The sequence below is a fragment of the Wasmannia auropunctata genome, unplaced genomic scaffold, assembly GCF_000956235.1.
Source record: "Wasmannia auropunctata unplaced genomic scaffold, wasmannia.A_1.0 LD334204.1, whole genome shotgun sequence".
Lineage (NCBI taxonomy): Eukaryota > Metazoa > Arthropoda > Insecta > Hymenoptera > Formicidae > Wasmannia > Wasmannia auropunctata.
In genome coordinates this window covers 521,764-545,405 of record NW_012028686.1, presented here as the reverse complement: position 1 = coordinate 545,405, position 23,642 = coordinate 521,764, and the positions used below count along the sequence as shown (strand labels likewise).

The 23,642-nt window shown below is 39.9% G+C and overlaps 1 protein-coding gene across 2 annotated transcripts in view; it reads left to right on the top strand.

The window, feature by feature from the left end:
• LOC105459178 (MAM domain-containing glycosylphosphatidylinositol anchor protein 1) overlaps nt 1-23,642 on the top strand; it is a 334,285-nt gene that overhangs the window by 221,416 nt on the left and 89,227 nt on the right. The gene's annotated exons all lie outside the window — the stretch shown is intronic.

Sequence of the window (23,642 nt, the reverse complement as noted above, 5' to 3'; positions counted from 1 at the left end):
CTTGTTTTAAGTCCGCGAAGCAGGAAGAAGCAGCCCCGCGTTGTATTTGAGGTGCGACGACCGTGTTACAAGAGAGCCGTGGCGCGCGTAGGAAGGGGGAGGTTGCGGTGGCGGTGCGGCGTTGGGGTGACTCGGGGCGGGCGGCTCCAGGGGTGACGCCGTGTATTATGCGACGTGGAGGTAGTTTATTTTGCGTCGTTGCGCCTCTTTCGCCACTCTCGCATCCAGCGAGTCGCGGTTAGTCGGAAAGTCTCCCTCTCCCCCGACCCACCCTTCGTCCCCTACCTTGGGGAGTGGCCCAAGTCGCCGAAAGAAGCTCCTCCAGCCGGTTTCGGAGGCAAACTCCGAGGGATTAACGGGAGTTCCGCAGCGCGGACAAAAACCGGTGGAAGCGTGCGAGCGCGCGCGCGCGCTCGCGCCACCCCTGCGCTCTTTTTACTGCACGTCGCCTCCTCGGGCGTTTAGGGGAGGCTCGTCGAGGCGAGACCGCGAAGATATATCACCCGAAACTGGTTTCCTCCGCCTTCTCTTCTTCTTCAAGCGGAGAACTTCTCGGTCATCTCGTTTTCGCCCCTGCGAGTTACAGAGTAGCGCGTATAGGTTCGCGATTCTCGCTCTCGATCAGTTTCCGAAATTAAAAGTAAATAAGAAATGATTTTTTCAAATATATCTGGTTTTGAGTTAAGAGATTATATCGCAAAAAAAATATGAAATTGTCGGAAAATAAAAATTAATAATATTTAAAAAAAAACTCATAGTATAATTCTTGGAAGAGTGATATTGAATTATGACTTAAGCTGCAGTCTTGTGAGAAGAGAAACGTTTTTTTAATTTCAATAATGCTTTACGAACGCCCGAATTTAAGACTGAGGAACAACGTCCTGTAGCTAACTAGCAATTTGGGAAACCCTGCTTTAGATTATACGAAGACTGCCTCGAATTCCGCCGTCGCGGAGAGTTCTTCTTTATGTGGTGGGATGCAAGGGGAGCCCCATTGTACGCCGACATTATTTCGCTCTTTTAATCCTTTCACGCCTGTCCGAACGCCGCGTCGTCGTCCGGCGGCCCGGGACTGAAACGAGCTTCTCGAGAACTTACTCCACGAAGGAGAAAGTTCACCGCGAGTCGTTTAACCGCTGGGAAAAAGGCGGACGAGGATACACCAAGACACATGAATTTTCCGCCGGGAATTTTCAAGGACACCGCCGATCGATCGCGTGATTAATGTTACCGTCCCGTAATGAACTTCGATGCTCGTCTTGGAAATGATACTTAACAAACGACAACTAGAGTTTACTTTACATTTATCGCGGAGCACGAGATCTTTCGGGGAATACGATATAAGGATGAAAAAGTAAATAGGTATGAAAAAAAAATAGACGATGACACATTTTCAATTTTTATTTAATATTCATTGCAATTTTTCTCCTCGCGATATTTCTCTTCAACTTGATTTGTGAGAATCCTCGCGTTCGTCATCGAATTTGCGGCGCGATGCGGATATCTAATTTCAAAGACGATACGGGCGCGAGCATGCAGCCGCGCTGAAACGTCTCGAGGATGCAAATTTTCTAGGCGAACAGCTTGCACGCCCGCTCGGCGTCTTAGAGGGAAGAGAGAATGCGGGTGCCTTACGGGCGATAGTGATATCGTACCGGATCGGTCGTACGTCCTTCCTCCTTCTCTTTCCCCTCTTACCTTTTTTTTCTCGCGAATTTATTCCAGCCGTACTTACGTATCCCCGCTGTCGCGCCGGGGACAGGACAGAGGAGGTACATTTGTCGGCGTCTGAGCGAGCAAATTTTCCGGTAGGACGGTCGCCAAAGGCGCTCGGGGTGTCCTGGGACGCCTTTATGACGCCGGGGTGAAAGGGGGACCCCGCACGTGGTGACCCACTTTCCATATCGTTGCGGCGCATCGCCGTTTGTCATTACGCGTAATGCAGGCTATTACCGGTTGTCATCGCCGTCCCATATCGAATAAATGATTTTACTTTTAAATCGCGTCGCGGCCGACAACGCGATTAATCATCTCGTGGCATGTCCCGAGTCGAGTCGCGCGGCGGACGCGCCGCGCCGCGACCGCGGCTATTTTACATAAGTTCGACTCCCTCCCGGCTATAGGAGTATTCGATTTGTACTTGCCGGCGACGGCCGGAAAACGCGATCGGATTCACCATAAATCACGCTGATTTTTGGCGACATTCGTTATTTGCAGTTGACCCGAATACGCGCCGCGGCAACTTCCGGAACGGTCTTCCCACCGAGCCGATCCCGACAGCGTGCTATGAATATGTAGCGAGCGTAGCCGTAAAATTGTAACCGCGGTTTGGATACACGAGCGAGCAAGACGAGCTTCATCTCGATGTACATTCTAATCGATCTACGCGCGGCGCGCGTTCGCTTCGTTAAGCCGAAAATTCGCGCTGTGAATTACGAAGAAGTAGTTGGGAAAAAGCTTATTGTTCTTCTACGCGGTAATTGTCAAAGTATCGCCCTGCAACTTTGTCATACCTTAATTCTTAGCAGATATCGTCGGAACTTCCAACTTCGACATTCCTGGGCTTTTGTGTACAAGTTATAAAAAATGATTAAATTATTCGTTGCATCAAAAAGTTCAGCGGATACTTAAATCGACGCGGTGTACAGTGAACAATAAAGCTATTTTACTTTTACCGATGTTGTTGAAATAATTTATTTAATTTAAATAAGTTTGTATATACCGTATAAAGTTATGAAAGACTATTTTGTACGCTCATTATCACGGTTTCAGCTTCATAGCGTAAAGATTTCTAAAAGGAAAACATTATTCTCACGGAGACATAATCTCGTAAAGCCTTGTATTAAGTTGTCAGTTATGATAACAAATAATAACACTTGTACGTATTTGCACTTGAAATACTGCAAAGTACTAATTGGCACTTCAGAAATCTCTACATCGTGCCGCTGTTGTCGTATGGAAACACTACTGAGTCGTCCTCGTTAGTTACAATGAGAATTTAATCGCTCTGAAAGAGCACACAAATGCAATAGTATCCTACATAAGTTATGACAAAGCCGCTGTTTGCACAGTCGCCATTCGTAATCCGATTCCAGCTTTGAAGAAGTAATTGCTGCAGATTTGTCGGGTCAATGTGTCAAATAATTTAATGCTCCCTTGACTGATAAAAAAATCCTATGTACACATTACGTTCAAAACAATTATTGAATATATTTAGTATTTGCAGACTTTTTGTTGCGAAATAAAAAGAGATTCGATATTTCATGACAAAGCTTTGTAAATTTAGTCAAATTTAGTAAAAATATGGCTTTTACATAAATATTTGATAATAACAAGAAGCAAAAAAAGAATAAAGCGTTTTGATATTTTTTATTACTATTCCTGATATTGCAAATTTAGCAATTTTAAAAGCGCCGTGCCACGTCTCGTTTATAGCTTATATCGACTGTATTTATCTAAATATGTAGAGATAGTTGGTTGAATTTTTCTGGCCGAGGCTTGTTTCCTTCGCCGTGCAGAAAATATGCAAATAACGTGATCATCATGCTTATCGCGTTCGAGTTCTGAAACTTTTTTGATCACTCTCAGACGCGGCGTATTTGACGCGCGTAACGTTCAGAGAGGGACCGACATTCGTTCAAGTTCGCACGAAAGTTCACGATATTGGCATGGTGCTTCGGTTAATAAGATGCAAAATACTTGGGAACTAGCCGTCGCCGAGGACGACAAGCGGGCGAAGATCAATATGCATTCTGGTCATGGAACGCAGTCTCGTCAAAATGACATAATATACCTGCAAAAATCGCAATGGTATATAAATTTCGGAACGTGCGCTAACTTAATTTTTGCTCTGAAAAATATTTTATAAACCGTTCCACGTGATATATGGCAAATACGGAAAATCCTGATTTTTTTTTAGATTGTATGTAACAAAGAACTTAATACGTGAACTCGCAGTTTTCTAACATGTGCTACATATGTTTCAATCAAACTGTTCTTTTGTATGAATTAATTAATGTGAGCAAAAGTTAAAAGTAATTGAGCATAGTTTTAGCTTATATAACATACTTTGATCACAGACTGTGTGTCGTTATCGTCTGTAAAATTTAATATCGCATTTTATTAATTTTATCACTGTGTGATCAAATTTACTTTTACGAACTAGTTTCTCTTCCATAAAATCTGTTTTATTAAAAATTGCTCTGTTTCTCTCCCTCTCTCTCTCTCTCTCTTTCTCTCTCTCTCTCTATCCCTTTCTCTTTTTTCACACACCTCTTTTCTATATTGCAAAAAAAAACTACGAATAAATAAATCATGGAATTGAATGTAAGCTACGGCATTTTCCAGCGTGCAACAATTGTTTCATCGCACCTGTCAACAATATTTACTAACGACAAACAGCGAGAAAATGTTTTACTTGAAATTCCAATCCCTCGTCAACTTTTTTTTCCATTAAATCCATGTGTACCGCGACCGTATCGTTATGGAATTCAGCTACGCTCGTTGTTATCGGTTTTGGCAGAAAAGATTCGTTACGCGACGATATCGGTGATTCGGGTATACCGATCAATCGGGATAATTTAATGAAAAACTAATGCGATATATAGCCGGCGGCTCTCTCGTACGGTGCTTCTTAAATACGCCAAATATCAACAGGTTGTTGATTTCGCTGACCGTGTTTCCCGGTTATTTAGTTCACCTTTGGACAGGTGGCTGCGTTTGTGAATGTGGACGCCCATGGGTACTTGACATGGGATACATCTATGCGTGACTGCTTTCAATATCCGATCATACATACGTATACACACACACACACACACACACACACACACACACACACGCGCGCGCGCGCGCGCGCGCGCGCGCGCGTGATAAATATACATATTTCGTTACACGCGAATATGGAGCTGTTACTTGTTGTTGCGTAGGTTTTTAATTATTCCTTGCAACTCGCGCGTGCAAACAACCGCGCGTGGAAACCGTCGTCGTTTCACAATGCACGACGCATGTCTCATCGCTCTGTTATCGGTCATATTCAAGCCCGCGGACAATCAATTACATATTCGAAGCTATATGGACTGTCGCGCGTCCGCAGAACTCGTATATTTGTTACGCGACGTACGCGCAATGTACGACATTGATATATACGTCATGATTAGCGTTTACGTAACACGATTTACGAGATAAAATACAATCCCATTGCGTATGCTTAAACGCGTATTAGTTGAGCTATGAACGGATATGATTACGGACGGTTACAAGGGTCATCAATATTTTATATGACATTTAGCCCGCCGATATCATTTGCAATTTGCGCGAGCACGAATGGCGCTCCATTGATTTGACAGGTTGTTACGAATTATTATTACTGCATGTTTTGCTCGTAATGCCAGGCGACTGTATTCCTGACTAATTCATTTCGGTGTAATTCGCCATCCATTGGCCTGGATGGCGTAATTGTGAGGACATCCAAACGCGGTAATGAATCTCAAATACGATTATTGTAGGGACATGCAGCGCAACTTCGTTCGTTTCAGCGAGTCCCGAACACGGGCGGATCTATTTGCGATCCAAAATGATTAAATTAGAAAATGCAGTCCGGAGTGTTTGATCTGAAAATTTTATGCACCGCACTCGATGACAATTAGAATCGCGCGCGAGTTATAGTCACAGTCAATTTATAATGTCGCGCGCGATCACGCGTTTTCGACGACATTAATACCGATGGACATCTTCTAATGCGCAGCTGCTGTCACTTAATGGCTCTTGTATTTTTTTTTCACAAGCACTTTTTGCACGACCGTACTTCGCGTGTCGCAAAAATTCAATTCCGCGATGCGTTTTGTAGCGCTGTCGTACCGAATTTTACTCGCGCTATATTGTTTTTTTTTTTTTTTTTCAAGAGTGCACAAGTTAGCTCGTCGTCGACAATGTACATTTCGACAGTGAATGTTTTGTATATTTCAATAAAAAAAAAAGGGAAATAAATGGTCACGGACGTGACGTACTAAATAATTTTCATGTTCGGCTGCACATATTGAAATATCACATCAGTTATTAAATATAATATTATTTAAATGCATTGCAAGAAATGATTTTTGCAAGAAATAAAATTATATTTTTTACAGCTCCATTTGAAAATTATCGAGTCTGATAAGTGATCACTTTCTCTTATTGTTAGTTATTTATACAAATATTTATACATTATTTTTTATAAATAATTATTTTTATTGGTATAGATAATTAGTTTGTATAAACTGTATATCAATTATATCTACAGTTATTGCTAAATAACCTATAACCATTTAATAACCTTTGTATTTTTAATAAATTACGTTATATACGCCACGCGCGCCACGTGCTCCACGCGCTGAAATATAATAACTATAATAATAAATATAAACCACGCAAAAAAGTTATTAAATACAAGATAAAATTTTATAAAATAAAATTTTATCTTGTATTTAATAACTTTTTTATAAAATAAAATTTTATCTTGTATTATTAGTTAACTCTGATTATAATTTGACTGCTGCAGTTTCAGAAAAAATTCTTGCAGATAATATTTTATCTCTATTGAATACTGTCATATGTAAAGAAATATCATAAAACTGTAAAATATTATCTAATGTTATCTAATATACGTTACGCTAAAATAGAAATATGTCTATGTATCTTGTTAGACGAAATTTCTTGTTTGTGCCCGAGAAAAAAAGTTCCACATATAATTATATACGAAATAAGTCCATATATGTTTCTTCCCTTCGTAAAATTATTCTTTAATACAAAATTGATAATAATAAGAAAGAAATAATTAAAATTCTTATCAAATAATTAAAATTCTTATCAACGATTTTTACAAAAAATCAAGTTTAAAGAAATGAGAAAAATTGCTCATATGGTATAATCATATATGAGTGATTAAAAATATACATATATAATTATATATGAACAATTTTTTTCATTTCTTCAAACTTGATATTTTGTAAAAAGAAAACAATGTAAAAATTATTCTTTTAATTATTTTTTTATGTTTCTTTCTTATTATTATCAACTTTGTATTAAAGAATAATTTTACAAAGGAAAGAAACATATATGGACATATTTTGCATATAATTACATATAATTATATGTGGAACTTTTTTTCCCGGGTGTATTTGTATAGAAATCATAATATTAATGTATAATCGTTATTCATCAGAATGTTAATTGACATCTGTCGGCAAAATTACAAATATCCTCTCGCAACATGCTTGATCTCTCGATGCAATTACTCATTGCGATCACGTGTGACGTGGCAATTTCGCGTAGAAAGTCTTTTTGATCCACAATCGAAGTCGGTCCGCCGGCAAACCAGTAGGCCAAAAATTCGATTGCGGTCACGGTCGGCGGAATCTTATTAACAAACGAGCCCCAAGGGGCTTTCTACCGAGCACGCCACATGCCTGTCACTTCCGCGGGATGATACGTGGTCCGTGAAAATGACGCGATTGGATTGGACGGAGACACGTGTTTAATAAAACTCGTCGTGCGCGAGATCGAAAGAGCCGTGGGCCAGAATCGAAGCCATGGAGGGATCAGCCGGGATTAGTTGAACACGCTGAATCCACCCGTCCTCCGGACGCCATGAAAGGGACACCTATAATTACGTTCCCCTTACGGCGAGAGGGCGCGAAAAGCCTTGGCGTGAATAGCGCCGGTGCCTCTTTTTCAAAAGGGGCGAAATTGACGAGCCCTCACTCTCGCGCACGTTCTTCTCTTCCCCTCAGCGATTTTCAGCGAGGAAATTATTCGCGTATATAAAACGTGCATCGGTAAACAACGTCACATTTTTTTTTTCACATTTATAGTATAAAATCAAATCGTATTAATAGACAAAAGGAATTTATCTTGTAGATTAAATTGTCTTTTGATGATCGAAAAATGATTAAAGTTATTTGTACGCGCTATACCGTTTCATAGCGCGTTCCCTCTCGAAAAATGTAAATGTACTGTCATCAATTACTCGTTCCGCAATTCTGGTTGAAGAGCTCAAATCCTTCTGTGACAGGTCGAGATGCGCGATATATCACTGCTGCATTAATTATATCTTCCTGCACGAATGTGCTAAATTGATACATTTCGGGTTATACATTTCATTTCAAGCCAAAGCTGCTTCACCTCGTTTTCAAACTCAATTCCTTTCAGTTATTTATTTACCGTTAAAGCGGTTCCGCGGTTACCCGGGGAACGTCCTATATAAATATATTCAAGCATTCGCTCGCGTGTAACGGATACGTACACTTAGATACACGTGTACTTCGCATCGAATCCATATCGTGGAAATATATAAAGAAGGATGGGAACAGGAGGGTGTACTTTTTTAACGGCTGAATCTGATGTGAGCGTGGAGAAAACTTTCCGCACGGTCCATTCCTTACACTCCGATTACCGTAATGTTACAGCAGATGCGAAGTGCAGCAAATTAGAGAATTTTTTCCTCTCTTTCTGCTGCTCTATTCCTCCTCCTCCTCCTCCTCTTTCTCTCTCTCTCTCTCTCTCTCTCTCTCTCTCTCTCTCTCTCAGTATCTCTTTGCCTCGATGTGAAAACACGACGCGGCCCCAAGGCGGGTTTTTCTCAGACTTCTCTCTACCGCGCGCGTGGCAATTTAGTTTCGAAGGCGGAACTTTACGGAAAGGATCGTCTTCTCTCTTAACATTGCGAAGTATGCAGGTAACGAAGAAGTTACTTCTCTCCGCGCTCTCCCCGGACCCCTAATAAACTCTGCAAGTCTTTACCGGTCTGCCCTACACCTATTTTGCACCTACTATTAGCATCGTTCGTATATGCAAGACGAGAGCTCTTTTTTCTGCCGTTTTCACAAATTCATTTGAAATATTGTAATGTATCTTAAATATGAAAAAATTATTGAATGATGATCATGGAGATAGAAAAATATTGTAACTTCAAACTAAACATACCTATACCTGTAACCAGTGCAATATTTATCAGCAAACAATGCAATTAATTTTGAGGTTTTTTTTTAAATTTATCTTTCTAGCAATTCGATTATTTTATTCTTTATTATTCACCCGCACTTTATCCTTTCGATATCGCATTCTCGCACGATATGTTGTTTTATTGATCTATATTGTACAAAAAGTCAGTGAACGCGAAATTCGAGCCTCATTAGAAAGGTATGTTTTGTATGTCGAATAGCGGAGAAATTTCTTTGACGGACGATAGCGTCTTTATCGACCGCCGTCTATAGATAAAGTGCTTACAACAATGGCGCAGCGTTCACGTATTCATTGGCAAATCTACCATTCCTTCTGCAACGGCAACGCCTGGCGTGTCAATGTCGCCCTCGATCTTCTTAAGTTTCTTCCCCCCTTTTTCCCCCGTTTTTCCCCCTTAGCTGTCGTCAGCTGCTTACTCGAACCTAGGTTCCCTCAACTTACCCCATCCATATCGTGCTTGTAGATACTCTCAATCAATCATATTTAGATCCAGCAGCCCGTGTGCTTCACGATTCATTTATATGGACTCTCCCGTGAACATTCACGCCCTCGCGTAAAGAAATGCTCGCGGGTTCACGTATGTGTGCGTAATTTACGCGCGCAGAGTTTCATGCTAAAGCGACATAACGATGGATTCATGCTCATTTTCTTGTATATATAACGATATAAAGCGATGATTTTTTTTTCTTTTTGAAGATGCTCCGTTCTGTTATAACATGTAACGAGCATTCATGAAAATGTAACGTAAATTAAAAGCACATTGTTAAACATATTATTTGTTTCCAATTGGAAGGCGGATTATTTGGAGATCTTTTTCTAAGCTTGCGATTTTTATAAGAACTTTTATAACATGTTATCGTTCATCATATATAATTTATTTTTTCGAGATTTGAGCTTAATAATACATGAAACTCTCAGGATCAACGAAGGGTATGATTTCTTTAAAATGTGAGATAAATTAAACGTACTCTCTAAATCTGAATCAGTACATAGTCATTGATTATCAATGGTTATTCATTGGATGCATCAGTGCCAAGTATTTTATTGGTAATCAGTGAAATTATAGTTAATATTAATAGTTTAATTATAGATTATGAGCAAAATTATAATTAAATTATAAGTACTGACTCAATCAGTGATTTTTCAATACTTTTCCACTGATTCAGATTTAGAGAGTATATTAAGGATCGTTTCATAAGCCTTACGAGGTATAAGATGCACATTTTCCAAACGATTAGACGGCTGATTATCCGGCAATAACTGAATACTCGATTATTGTGCAATCGACGATCGAGTGAAGTAATGAGAAACAGTTAACGTTCGTTTAAACGATACGACGTGTATTATCGAAGCCGATCAGTACCGGTGATTCATAACTGCTCGATCGACTCAAGAGGATCCTGCGGTCGTTTCTCGAAAGATAGACCGGGATATGCGAACTTCGTCTATCTGATCTGCGATGAAAATTCACGCCGTCGTGTACGAAGTTGCGTAGTTTAGATACCCCTTCCAGAGTATCCCTCCAGGTGAATCCCAGTCATTCTGTCGGCCGTAGGATGGTTTGGAATTGTGAAGCGAAACGTTTGGGGTTGAAGCGATTGGCGAAGATAGCGAATCCGGATTACTGCTGCTATAGCCATTAAAGACTATTTTCCACGGAGATCTGACCGATTTCGCTTAACAATAGCTCGGGGATAACGCAGCGAGGAATAGCAGGTATTTTCGCGTTCGGGTATGTACTCGAGCTTCCATCTCTACGTTTATACGTTAAAATATAAATGTTAAGATATACTCACGTATATGCTGTATTAAAGACTATTAACAGCAACTTACAAAATTCATACTGTGATTTAAATGTTGCGTCGAAATTATGATCTGCAGAATGATTCACGCGAGACCATTCGGGGATTCAAAATATTACTTGACTTTCAAAAAGGATGGTGGGATTGTAAGAGAGCTGTTAGGTTAATTTTTTATCGTGTAATTACCCTGTAATATTTTTAAAAATAAGTTTATTAGACAAGCTGTCTAGAAAAGAATTTATATATTTAAGTTCATCTCGTCTAAAATCTCTTCTAAAATCGGAAATGTAAATGGAATGACCGTATCTAAGTAAACCAATTTGGATCTTCACGATGATTACATTGTGTTGGTGTTCATATGCCAAAATTGGCAATCAACTAATTTTCCGCTAGCTGGATTACAAACCGCCTAAACCACCATGGACTATTGTTAGTTTACAAAGCAAAAGCCGTTAGTGATGCTAACAGTTTGCTCCCATGTATTAACGAGCGTTCGCCCAATATGGGCGTGCGCGTTTACATGACTAAAATCTGGTAATTAAGATGCGCCGATTCAAGGCATTTAGCGAAGATAACGGCGCTTATTTGAGGCATTTTACGTAATCAATTATAAATAATCCTGATATTGTACAATTCGTAAAATTCGGTAATTTGGGAATGCTAATTCAAATGTCTTCTCTCCGAAAAGAGAGATTGGATTTCGATTATGTCGCTACGAGGCGTACACGTATGTTCGTATTTTTTTTCCTTTCTTTATGTGCTTGGGAATGTGGAAGTTAAACGTATAAAAAAAAAACATTGAAAGTGTTGAGCTATACATTTTGAATTCTTGGATGTCTTGAATAGTCGGAAAAGCTATTGAAAAGTTTTCCTCGATAACATGGGATGAAAGCGGAGCAAGCACATTGAAATTAGCGGTTACGTCAATAATGTCCTTTACATCGACAATTTCCTCTATGTTGTCGTCCATCTTTCGCACAGCGGGCGTGGGCAGCGTACCACGACCGCTGTTCAACGATGGATTACGGAATGAGTAGTCGGAATGAGTTAGAGCCGTTAACGACCCGCTTTCACCCGAAGAACCGCGGGTTACGGGCGTCTTATAAATGTCATTTGCCGGAAGTCATTCGCCGCTGAGATGTGCAGTACCAATAAATTCTTGACGAACGATCGATCGAGAACTCGATATGAAGACTGATGGAAGTTAATATCATCACGCTTGCGTTCTGAACGTATCGCATATTTCGACTGATATTTCAAGCCAACGTACAATTTCCGTAGTACGAATAACGATCATATTTGAGCGAGGAAAATTTTTGAAAGACTGAAAAAAAAGTAATCTCAACACAGAATTATTGACGTTTAATTCTGTTTATTTCTCTCCAAGTCGTCGCTCGATTAATTATCCGACGAATACGTATGTACGTATGTTACGAATACGTACGTTGATTTATCGAGAGTCGAGATACATCTACCGGCTCTGGTTATCGTTAGATTACGAAATGAGCCGCGTTACCGTTCCTAATGATCGGCTTTCATCGACTATCGTCGATATGAAGCGAGCCGCGAACGTGACCTGTCCGAATTCATCGGGCAAAGAGAGGCGGGCCGGAAGACGAAGTGTGGCGCAGTTTCTATTATCGACGAGTACCTGTGCTGATGGTTTCTCTCCATTTCGCAGAGGTAGATTCCGTGTACGCGCGCGCGCGAACGCGCCATGAGTTTCCCGATCACGTCAGCGCCCAAAACTTGGTAGGGTTTAGTACGTGCCATTTCTCCGAGGTACCTGCGTGGTGGGACTTGTAATTGATTTACAAGGCTCGCTCCGCGAATGGCGGAGGAGGTGGGAGCTGGAGTTTCTGGGGCGGACCGCGAAGATGTCTTCCGCTATCCTGTTAAAGGGTCGACCCCTACTGCGTCGAGAATCTCACGGGAAGATCCTCCTTCGGCGGCTTTCGCGCTCGATCATGAGGAATTAGTTAGGAGATGTCCTTTGGAACCTCAGGCAATAAGGTTTCAGGCAGCGAAGAGCACACGGCGAGGCAGAGATCAGATTATGGTAATGTCGGATATTAATATTTTTCTTCTTTCCTTCTTGCATACTTTTTTTCCGAGAACAAGAAATATCGTTAATAGGAAAACATCGATACATAACTCGTGTAGTAAGAAAAAAATGATAACCATTTAATTTATAATAAATCTCTCGTTGCCTGTACTTTATGTCTGCACATTTTAATGATCAATTAAGCTACGTATTTACATCAAACACAAATTTGCGAGCCATAATATCATAACATAGATTTAATCGTAATGAAATTAACTTTGATTGCTATAAATTTACTACAAATTTGGTAATTTGAAGTTTATTATTATATTTTATAATATCCAGTTTCTCCAAAATGCACAGCGTTTGCTTTTGTAAGGAACAAGAGTCAAACGGTATGTTTAAAATAAATCAAATTGCGTAAATAAATCATATTATGCACGCGACGCTTTTGAAAATGGACTTCAATTTCCGATTCGATAGATGCATTTGCTCGATGCAAGATAAAATCTCTATCTCTCTATGTAAATATTATATATAAATTTCTGCGGAAATGTATACATATCCACACATTAATTTAAATAAAATTTAATATGAGACAATTTTAAATTTCTCTCTTATGAATTAAGGCGTAAGAGAAATTTATGATATCGAGTTAGATCGATGATTTAAAATAGCAAAGTTATCCTGGACAAAGAAGCATCTGTAAAATTACAAAATCTAGAACAATAGCCTCGGATACTTTATCTATTGTATTTCACTTGCCTCAGCAGCAGCAACTTCATTTATATCTTAGGAAATCATTGTTATCAGGGGACGTCGGGAATAGCACAGAAAGAAATCTCATCAATCATTAAGCCAAGAAAGGATTCAGTCGGGCGTAGTTCATTGTGGCATTCTTTTTTAACTTCCTGAATAGAATCGAAGTTCGATCTTCGACTTGAGCGCACCGCTATCCACGCGAAATTGTGATTTTATGGGTACAGTTGCTTTCTCAGAGATTATCGTTATAGTAAATGCGACAGACGTGAATAAATAGATCTGTGACAAATTACAATTAATTTGTCATAATAACTTTCAACGTGCATTTGCATAAATATAAATCAATTAAAGTATGTACATAATAACTGCACAACTATATGTTTGTACGTCCATTAACGTGAAATATATAATACACATGTATTTAAAAAAATATTAAGTAGAATAACTGGTTAAAACGCGATTTCAAATAATTAATATTTTATTGTGCATTATGTTTAATAATAAATTGTTGCATTATTTAAGAATTCATATACCGTATAGTTATCTAGATTCCAATACATCAGTTGAATTAGATTCGTGATGATGAAAGCCGCAACGTTTTACATACATATGTTGCGAAAAATTAATTTATTATTTATTATGTATTCTCGAATTTCCCTCCCTTTCACAGTAGAAACTGGAGCAACGTTGTATTACGAAAGGATCGCAATTTTTTTTTCGCTGTTTTTTTCGTACCGAATCATTATCCGATTCTCAAGTTTGCGCTGCGATTTCTTCTTAGAAGTTGCAGACTACTCCACCGACAGGAGCGACTGCAATTTCCTGTCTCGGCTTAGGGTCAGGTGGAGATGTTAAGAGCGAGAGGGGGGTGGAGGAGGACGTAGGTGGCTTGGATAGTTGCCGCGACGTTGCACGGCCATAAGGTATTCTCGGATAGAACGCAAAGTTACGTTACCCCGGCTAAAGGGGGATTAGCGAGAGTTGTCTCCCGGCCAAAAGAGACCAAGACCCATTACGCCGTGAAGTAGTGTGATTCCCGTTCGCCCCTTGATTCTCTTACCGACTCTTACTCTTAGCCGTATCGGTCTTGTCTTTCGCTCATCCCAAGTTTCGCGGAAAATACCAGCAGTTGCTGAAACTTGCACGAACAATAGTAATGAGACACGAAAGAGAGAGAGAGAAAGTCGAATGATTCAACAGCAAGAGGAAAAAGCAAGAGGCTGAGACTACCAGCGCCATAAGACAGGAGCTAATTCTCTTTCTCTCTTTCCCTTCCTCTCTAAATCTTCTCTCCCCTCCTTCTCTCTTTCTTTCTCTCTCTCTCTCTCTCTTTCTGTCTTTCTCCTTCCCGCACGGCCTCTTGCGCCTTCGTTCTAGATTCTCGATCTCAGTTTCTATTGAAAATTCATTTCATCTGTCGAATCCCATGGCCAATCTTCCTTTCCATTTAATCCTAAGATGCCGACTACGATATCCTCTTCGCCGATAATCAAGGATCAGGAAGATCGCTCGCAGCCGGAAGTTGACTTGTCCAGGAAAGAGGAATGCCGAAGTGGCAGCTGACTGCATTACCTTGGTTAAGTACGCCGGTGGAATGGTGACTTCTCCTTCGTTGATCCACGCGTTCCGACATACAACATACGTATCTCTAGAAAACGAGATAAACTCTCATCTCACGTGAACTGCGTAAAATAGACAAAAATGATTCTACGCACACATACTAATATCAATGTAAAATTTTGCGATATGAAATAAAGCATATATAGTAATAACAACGATATGTAAATCTAAGACTATTTAATATGATCAAAATAAGAAAAGATTAATTAGGATAAAGAAAACTTATGTGTATTTTAAAATAAAATTATAACATTCAAGACTTGGATTAAACTGAAAAAGTAATTTGGTTAATTTTAGATTTTATGTGATATATTCACAATTAATTACATGCAAGGCAAATGTAGAATAATTACAAATGATTGCCGCAAAAATTCTTACATGTTGTATTTAGAGGAATTCATTCAACTCTTGTGTATGAATCTCGTAATTATTTTGACAGAATTTTTAGCAAAAATGACGACAAAGAAAAAGGAGCTGGAGAACTAGTCTTGTAGCAGGATTCAACCTCACTCATAATATCGTTGTTGTTGGCAGTTTCCTACGGGCAATGAGACAACAACGTTCTCTAAATTGTATCGAGTTCCTTCCTCCTACGTTTCCTTCTATATTTCCCTGAAAATTCGTTTTCTTCTTCCCTCTTCCTTCCGCACGACTCCACCGTTCATTTTTCGCGTCTCATTTGCGCACTCGCGCATTCCGTCTTCCTTGCTCCCCTGATGTTTTTCCATTGAAAAAAGATTTACGACCGATTTAGTGCCTCGTGTCTGTTCCCCGTCGTAATGAGAAAATGGAAGCGCGATATTTTAAAGCGAGATTTAAGTCGCGATTGAACGGAGGTGCGAGGCGAACGGGGACTTACACGCCGTCCCTGCGAAGCATTCGCCGCTGGCTTACATAAAGAGATAAAGTAAGTATAACGAGAAGAGGCGCGCGGGACGAAGGGCGGAAATTGGCCACCCGGCGCCAATCGGTCGGAAAATTGGGTTACATAAACATCTTTTGCTTTCGTACCCATCTTTGCTGCCATCTTCTTTCTCCGCCATCCTTGTCTTCCCCCAAGACGATATGTACTTTTTGCCTACTATACGCGCCATCGTATCGTCGGCATCACGTTGCTCGATATCTATACGATCTTCATTCTTGTTTTCAATTTCTTCGAAATTGAGGCTGAAACAACGTCGTCCTGTAGCTTTAAATTTACATCGGGTCTTACAATTAGCGACCGACCTTCTCGTTCGCCGGGTATTACGTTATCGGAATTCGATAATTTAAAGCCTTCCGCTGCAGACCATCTAATAGAAAAGTAATGCGTAGGAAGATTCCTCGCGGAGACTGCCAGAAAGTCAAAAATGTCATCTCAACGCGGAATGCATAAAACATAATTAATTCCCCTTTCCCCTCTCACTCTCTCTCTTTCTTTTTCTCATCGCGATGCAGGCAGCCTCTCCAATGTCGTGACTTAATAATCCGCGAAATCCTTATCTCTTCGCCGACTTCTCATCTCATTCGAACTTGTATACGTCTTCAGTCTTACGGCTGATGTGATTTTTATGAAATCCAACCGCGATCCCCCACGCTGTTTTACACTCTTTACGACGAGCAGGGAATTCATATCTGTTGAAGTTCTTGTCGAAGCGCTCGAAAATCGCGGTGAGGAAGAAGCTATCCGTGAAACAGGAACTTCGTAGGAATGTACGCGAAGTTGTATGTAAACTTCTTCAAGTATTGCAGCATGCTCATTTGCATCCTGCTATCTTTCCTGCAGTTACCCTTCTTATAACTGGTTTGCAACGCAAAGGCACTCGAATTCCTGTTCATCAGCAAGTTCTTCGTATTGTAAAGTATGTATACCTTCGTTTTCAATTAAGAGTGCCAAGTAGACGATTTGCTTCTTAGCAAACTCTCATTGCTTACTTTGCGATATATATACACGTAAATGCAGTTAAAATATCTTTTTGAAGTTGAAACATAGTTTTATTGTATGTATACGTATGTTGGAACATTACGAATAAAAGAACGAGCGATTTTTATACTGAGAGCCGCTTTCTAAGTAGTTTTCGGGAAAAAGATGTAATCATATTTGCCTATTTTTAAAAACAAGATTTCAACGAACGCATAAAAAAACCAGTTCCGTTGTACGCGGAAGAGTCGCTGCGACTCTACGACGAGACGTGTAAAAGATAATTGGCAAGATCATCTCTGAGCGCGTTGGCAGCTGTTTGAGCATCGTGGCTTAATAATCATTTGCATACCTTTACCTGGTTCAATGTAACATCGGCTATCCGGCAGCGTCGGACTCTTCAACTTTTCTCTTTGTAAACCGGCAAACTTAAGCTCATCAGCTTTGCCAGAGCTTCAGCTTCCGCTTTTTCGTCCATGGCTATGGGCGACCTCGAGAGAGGATGGATCTCGGAAGGGGGGAAAAAAAGGAAAGGAAAGGAAAGTAGAAAAGTGGTCGCGCACACCCACGTGTATACAAGCGTACGCGGGAAAAGGATTCCGTCCGCGCCGGTGTTGGAACAAGACGCTCGGGAAGAGGTAACCGTGCTAATGAGCTCCGTCAATTTAGCGAAGGCTGGCTTATGGGCCGTAAGCTTTGCTTAATATGAAGTAATATCGCCTGCTACCCCGGTTATAAACCCGCCCCGTGATTCCTTCAGCCTCACAGGGAAATCATCCTCACTTTACATTAATGGAGCTGAGCCGTGCAACTTTTGTAAGTAGCGCCGCTACTTGCAAAAATCTTCGTCACGAAGTCTTAACACCGCAATAAAATATTTCGCGCGGGAAGAAATATCGCCCTTTCTATTTTTTTTTTAAGCTAGAGCGCTGTCATAGAATGCGCATGAAAAAATTTTACGATTATTATACGATTATTTTTTATAGGCACAGTTTTGGAGTAAAGAGAAAATTGTATTATATTATATTATTATCCGCAAAATAGTATATCCTCCAGCAAATATTCAAAGTGTCAAATGCACGTCATAAAATACATACACAAATTTGAAGATTCCGCACGAATTTTCAGATTAAAATTATTGATCGCAAAAATATAAAAATGAAATATTTAAATATGAGTCTGATTGGAATAGAAAATGAAAACTTTTATAAAACATTTAATATTCGATATCATTATAAATATAATCATTAGAAATAATTACTATTTATTTAGAAAGATATAAAATTATAAAAAATTTATCTTCATAAAATCACAATTGCTTATCACAATTTAAGATTTACATTCTGATATATTTACAATATCCATAAATATATGTAAAAAACTAAAATCTAAAAACAAATTAACAAATATCATTCATTATTATAACAAATTAAACAAGAGCTTGAATTAATATTATTTACTAAACATATTTTGCAAATTATTTTATAATAATAATAAATTGATTTTTATGCTGCCATCAAAACAGCGACAATTTTGTGCATCAAAACGTATTTCGTTCAGTTCAGTGGCAAATTAAATTTGCTTTAATATTCGAGTTTCTATTCGCGAATTAATTTATTCGCTGTCAACAATATTTTTATATTTTATTAATGAAACAGTCTTGCACGTTAATATCAATTAATTGAATATATTAGCGAAGTTTACTCGGTTTCATGTCAAATATAACTAACATAATGGTTTTGTTGCAACAGCAAAATCCTTTTTCTCCCCTTAAGTTATATACACACACGAACATAATTATGCTAGGAAAACTTCAAAAGTATATACAGTCGGTATATTTTCCCAGTATACTAGAAAGTAGCGCGCGGTATATATCGTAAGTTACATGGCGTGCAATAATATGCATAAAACATTTCTAATTCCGGTAGAGAATACATGTGTCTTTTCTCCCTTGCGCGCAAGAAGATACATTCTTATTGAGCTCACGTAACCGCTCTTGCGCAAAAAGTCTTTGACATCACTAACGGCTGCTCGCTTTATTAGTATTCCAAACCGTTACTAGAAACGAAATTCTGATCATTACGGAACAATGCTCGTTAGAATTGGCAGGATTGCTGAAACATGGCTTTGTAGAGAGTTAAACTGTTGAATTGTATTTGTGGAACATTTTAAACCTTTAACTTTATTTCAATCGAATTTGTTATCGTAAATTATCTTCTCTTATTAAAATAATTTTGATTAGAAATGTACATTATATATAATGTAGAGAAAAAAATTCTAGACGTATATTCTTTTATATTCTCTAAAAATATTAAGAGGAAAGAAAGAGACAGAGACAAAGAAAGGAAAGAGAGGGAGAGAAAGGGGGGGAGGAAGAAAGGAGAGAGAGAGAGAGAGAGAGAGAGAGAGAGAGAGAGAGGAAGGAATTTTGTCTGCGCTGTATTTAACACAAAAAGCAGAAATAGAGAGAGAGACAATTATGAAGATAGAAATTTTCCGCGTCTCTATTAGCTCGCTAATGAGTTTAAAACTAGCCTACCGCGGTTGACGTCAGGTTAACGCTCATCTTTATGCGCCTTTACGGTTCAGCTCTCACAGAGTTTCTTTTGAGCAGCTTTTTACTATCCCTGCCGGAACCTTGACGCGCCAGCCAGCTACTCCATCAGCTCCACGGAGCGTATTTATATTTCACTTCTAGGAGTAGCCGAGCTTCTTCGCTATACACGCCGCTCATTATACGAGTAATTTCACTCGTGCAAGCAGTGCTCGCGGCATTACGACGGCATCTACTACTGTATTATTCCGACGAATCTGCCGCTCTGTCGTAAATTACAGCGCTTAAAGACGCGTTCCGCCATTCGAACGTCTTACGGGCATTATTATACCCTCCGAAGGAGAGACGCGAACGGCACGGCGAGGAGCGTAGATCGTGAAACTGACGCGGTACGTATGTTAAAATGAGTACGCGAACACTCGACGATCTCTCGCGCGTTCTCTTCGCAAATACGAATCTGTAATACTGGAAGCGTATCGGCTACCGGCGCGCACCAGCGAGTTTCGCTCGCAATCTCGGATGCATGATGCACGGTAGTTTAACTATCTCGTTAAAGTGAGGTCAATAACGTTTTTACGCTAGACCGGACTCACCGGCGCGGGCGCGGCGCGGCCCCGGCGGGTGGAGATAGGCGTTAGGTCGGGGGACCCAGTTCCGGTCCAGTGCGTAAGTTTGACTGTGCGCCTCGGCCGCGACTCCGTGCACGAGCGAAGGTGCCGCAGCGTGGAAATTTGAAATTCAGATTAATATCACGGAACGCGGAATCGTTAACGCTCGACATAAAGCCACCCCGGGTGTATTACCATATACACGCTGTCTCACGCATCCGGATGTGTATCCACGGTGTCTCGCGGGCGAGACAGTCGCGTCGCGCGTATGTTATTCGCGTGCGGTATTTACCCTCCTGCGGGGTCGGGTCGGCTCGCAGAAGCCGCGAGGCTTTCAATGAAACGACGTTGATTCTACCGGAAAGTAGACACCGTCTACGCTTTCAATAGACCTGTGATTCTGAATTGGATACATTATTCCGCTCGCCTTTTGAAAACTCCCTTGGGAGAAGGGATGCTCTCAGATTAGTACAAATGAGACACGTGCATGAGCTGCATAATAAAATATGGCTACTTCACGACGAATATTAACAGTAAACTCTTCTTGATTCTATATATAAAACAAGAAGAAGAGAAGATAGTGAGAAAATCCGGGATAAATAGTCTGAAAGAATTTAAAAAATAAATATCTCCTTGAAATAACTTAAATTTTTAAAATAATTTCTCGTAATAACGGAAAAAATATTTTTCTGCAAGACATTTTCTTCTAAATTACTTTAAATTGTTGTTAATGTCTGAATATTTTTTATTCTACATAAAATGGTAGCGTATCTGATTACGTGTGTTTTATATTTTAATTTTATTTTTTTACTATAAATTGAGTTATATTATATACAAGTGTATTTGTGTCGTAATATTTTATCAGGCAGGCAGAAGTGTATTGCTGAGAAGAAAATTACACAAGTCGCGCCCCGTACTGCTTAATATAGTAGAAGCAACTATAATTTGATTAAAGTTAGATTTTTCTTACATCTAGAACAGTGAGTTTTTATGCGTTGATAAGAAAGACATTAGAGGGATTACTGGTCCTCTTGCACCATTATCTTATCTGTAATCCAGCACGTTTGTAGGCCAGGCATCTGTTTTCTGTCTGTCATTCAGCTCTTTTTCTGATTAAGACTTTAATTCTTTTATGCAGTTAATTGTAATGTAAATTTGTATGTAATGTAAGAAATTGCCTGTAATATTAGAAATATCATTATCAAAGACTTTTAGCGAAACGATATATTATTTAATAAAAGAAGAAGTTAATCTCATATGTTGAAAAATATAATATCAATTAAAAAATAAATTACATATATGTATATATGTATATGCTTGTAGACAGTAAATATAAATCCGAATAAAAAAACACATAAAAGATATTTAATGGGAAATTTTCATTGCCCATCATTCAAATTCTGCATTGGATGCGCCAACAAGATAATATCTGATGATAGACAAATAAAATCAATTAAAATAATTCCAACATATATATTGGAATTTTGTTTACTGATAAATCCGATAAAACATTAAACTTCTGTAAGTTTCGTTTGCGTAAACGATCTAATGCTTGCATACAGGATAAACTAGGCCACCTCAATTGAAAAGCACGAATTATCTGTAACGTAAACTTCCCACCGAGTCGTTTCCTCAACCGACATCGTCATCCGCATCGTCATTATTTACAGACGCCGTCGTTTACACTGTCGACGTCGCATTTAAGCGCCAAACGTCCGCGTTCCGCAGGTTCGCACACCGACGCTGACTAACGTCAACGAGTTTACGTCGGACCGTTTTGCCGTGGTCTGGTCTAAGTCCCGGATTACGCGCTCCGCGCGGCAACGGCATGAAAATGTTCAGCGCAAAATGAGACAGGTCGCGCCCGGGTTCTAAAGCACAATTGCATCCTGGGCCTGTGCCATAACGTTCTGCTTTTGTGCCGGGATCGTCTAGCCGCCAGTTTGCAGAGAATCCCCTCCGTTCAGCGGACGGAAGTTTGAGATTGTTGAAGAATTTTGCGCTCTCGTTTGCGGGCGGCTCTAAACTGCGGCTTGGCAAACGTATACGCTTCCGACAGAAATTGAAGCCAATATACATTCGCGATAAGTTCGGATATTAATATGGTGTAGAAATAGGAGTAATCTATGTGTTTGCGCGGATGGTGATGGTTAGCGTACAAAATATTTTTTTTTGCTTTTTTTTTGTAACGTCGAAGATTCAATAATAGTAAAATAGCGAAAATAATATTTTGCGTATTATTCCGAAAGGAAAAAGATATTTGAATAAAAAAAGTGGATCGTTATAATTAAAGAAATATTCTCCAATATATTGCTTTATTGGAGAAGTGATAACAAACGCAATTACATTTTTCTTTTCAATATTCTGATTAGCACACCTTCTCGTTAATATCACCGGCTGTTTCTCCACGTGGCTGCAATTGTCTGAAAACAATTTCGCCAACGAAATTCCTTCGTTATACGAATTGAAACCTATCTCGTACGACCGGAAACCACCCCTTCTTTGCGGTCAAAGTTAGTCTCCAGCGAAGTGTGACATATAATGTGCCATCCCAGAGCCGACTTTTCTCGCGTGTATCCCGTTGCCGGGCCGCATTAATATCACTGTTAACGTCTACATGCGGACAGCTCTCCGTGCGACTGTTTCTCCGACTCTGCCCCTTTGCTCTCCCCCTCCTTTTTTTCTTCTTTCGCACAAGCTACAGCGAGTTCCTGTCGCCGTTCCTCACTTTTTCAGCTCCCGCGGTGAACCGTCTCGTCCCACCTTCCTTCGCGTCGCTCACCCAACCACCGCCGTCGTATATAATTCCCAGGGCGAGGGCGAGAGATTTCTGCGTACATACATATGTGCGAAATGAACGTCGCCCCGTCGTTGTGGACGACACTTCATTAAAGCGACGGGCGCTGACAATTTTCCTTCTGTCCAGCCGCACCAGCAGTCGCTCCTTTCGTCCATGAATTAAAACGACATACACCACATCGTTAGAGAGTCTTTTATCGCAGATTTATTCTACGGTATGGTAAAATCTCGATGTGGAAACGAGGGAAAGGGTGGTCGGTTTTGTGTAATTTTGCAACGACGATTCGTGTGCGCGGTGTGAAGACGTTAAATTGTCGGTAACGTTACTGAAAACATCGGACGAGACACGATGATTGCGTCCATGTCGATCTAAAGGACGTTTCCTAATAAAAATAAAAAATAAAAAAATGGGATTGTGCGACGGACAACTTATTCGCAAGGGCGCGTTGCGCAGTCTCAGGGAACGCAGGAAAATCGATATCGTTGCGATATCGCAGAAGAGCTGCGATTATTTTAATATCAATTTAGGTAATGGCTTTCGAATATTTGTGGA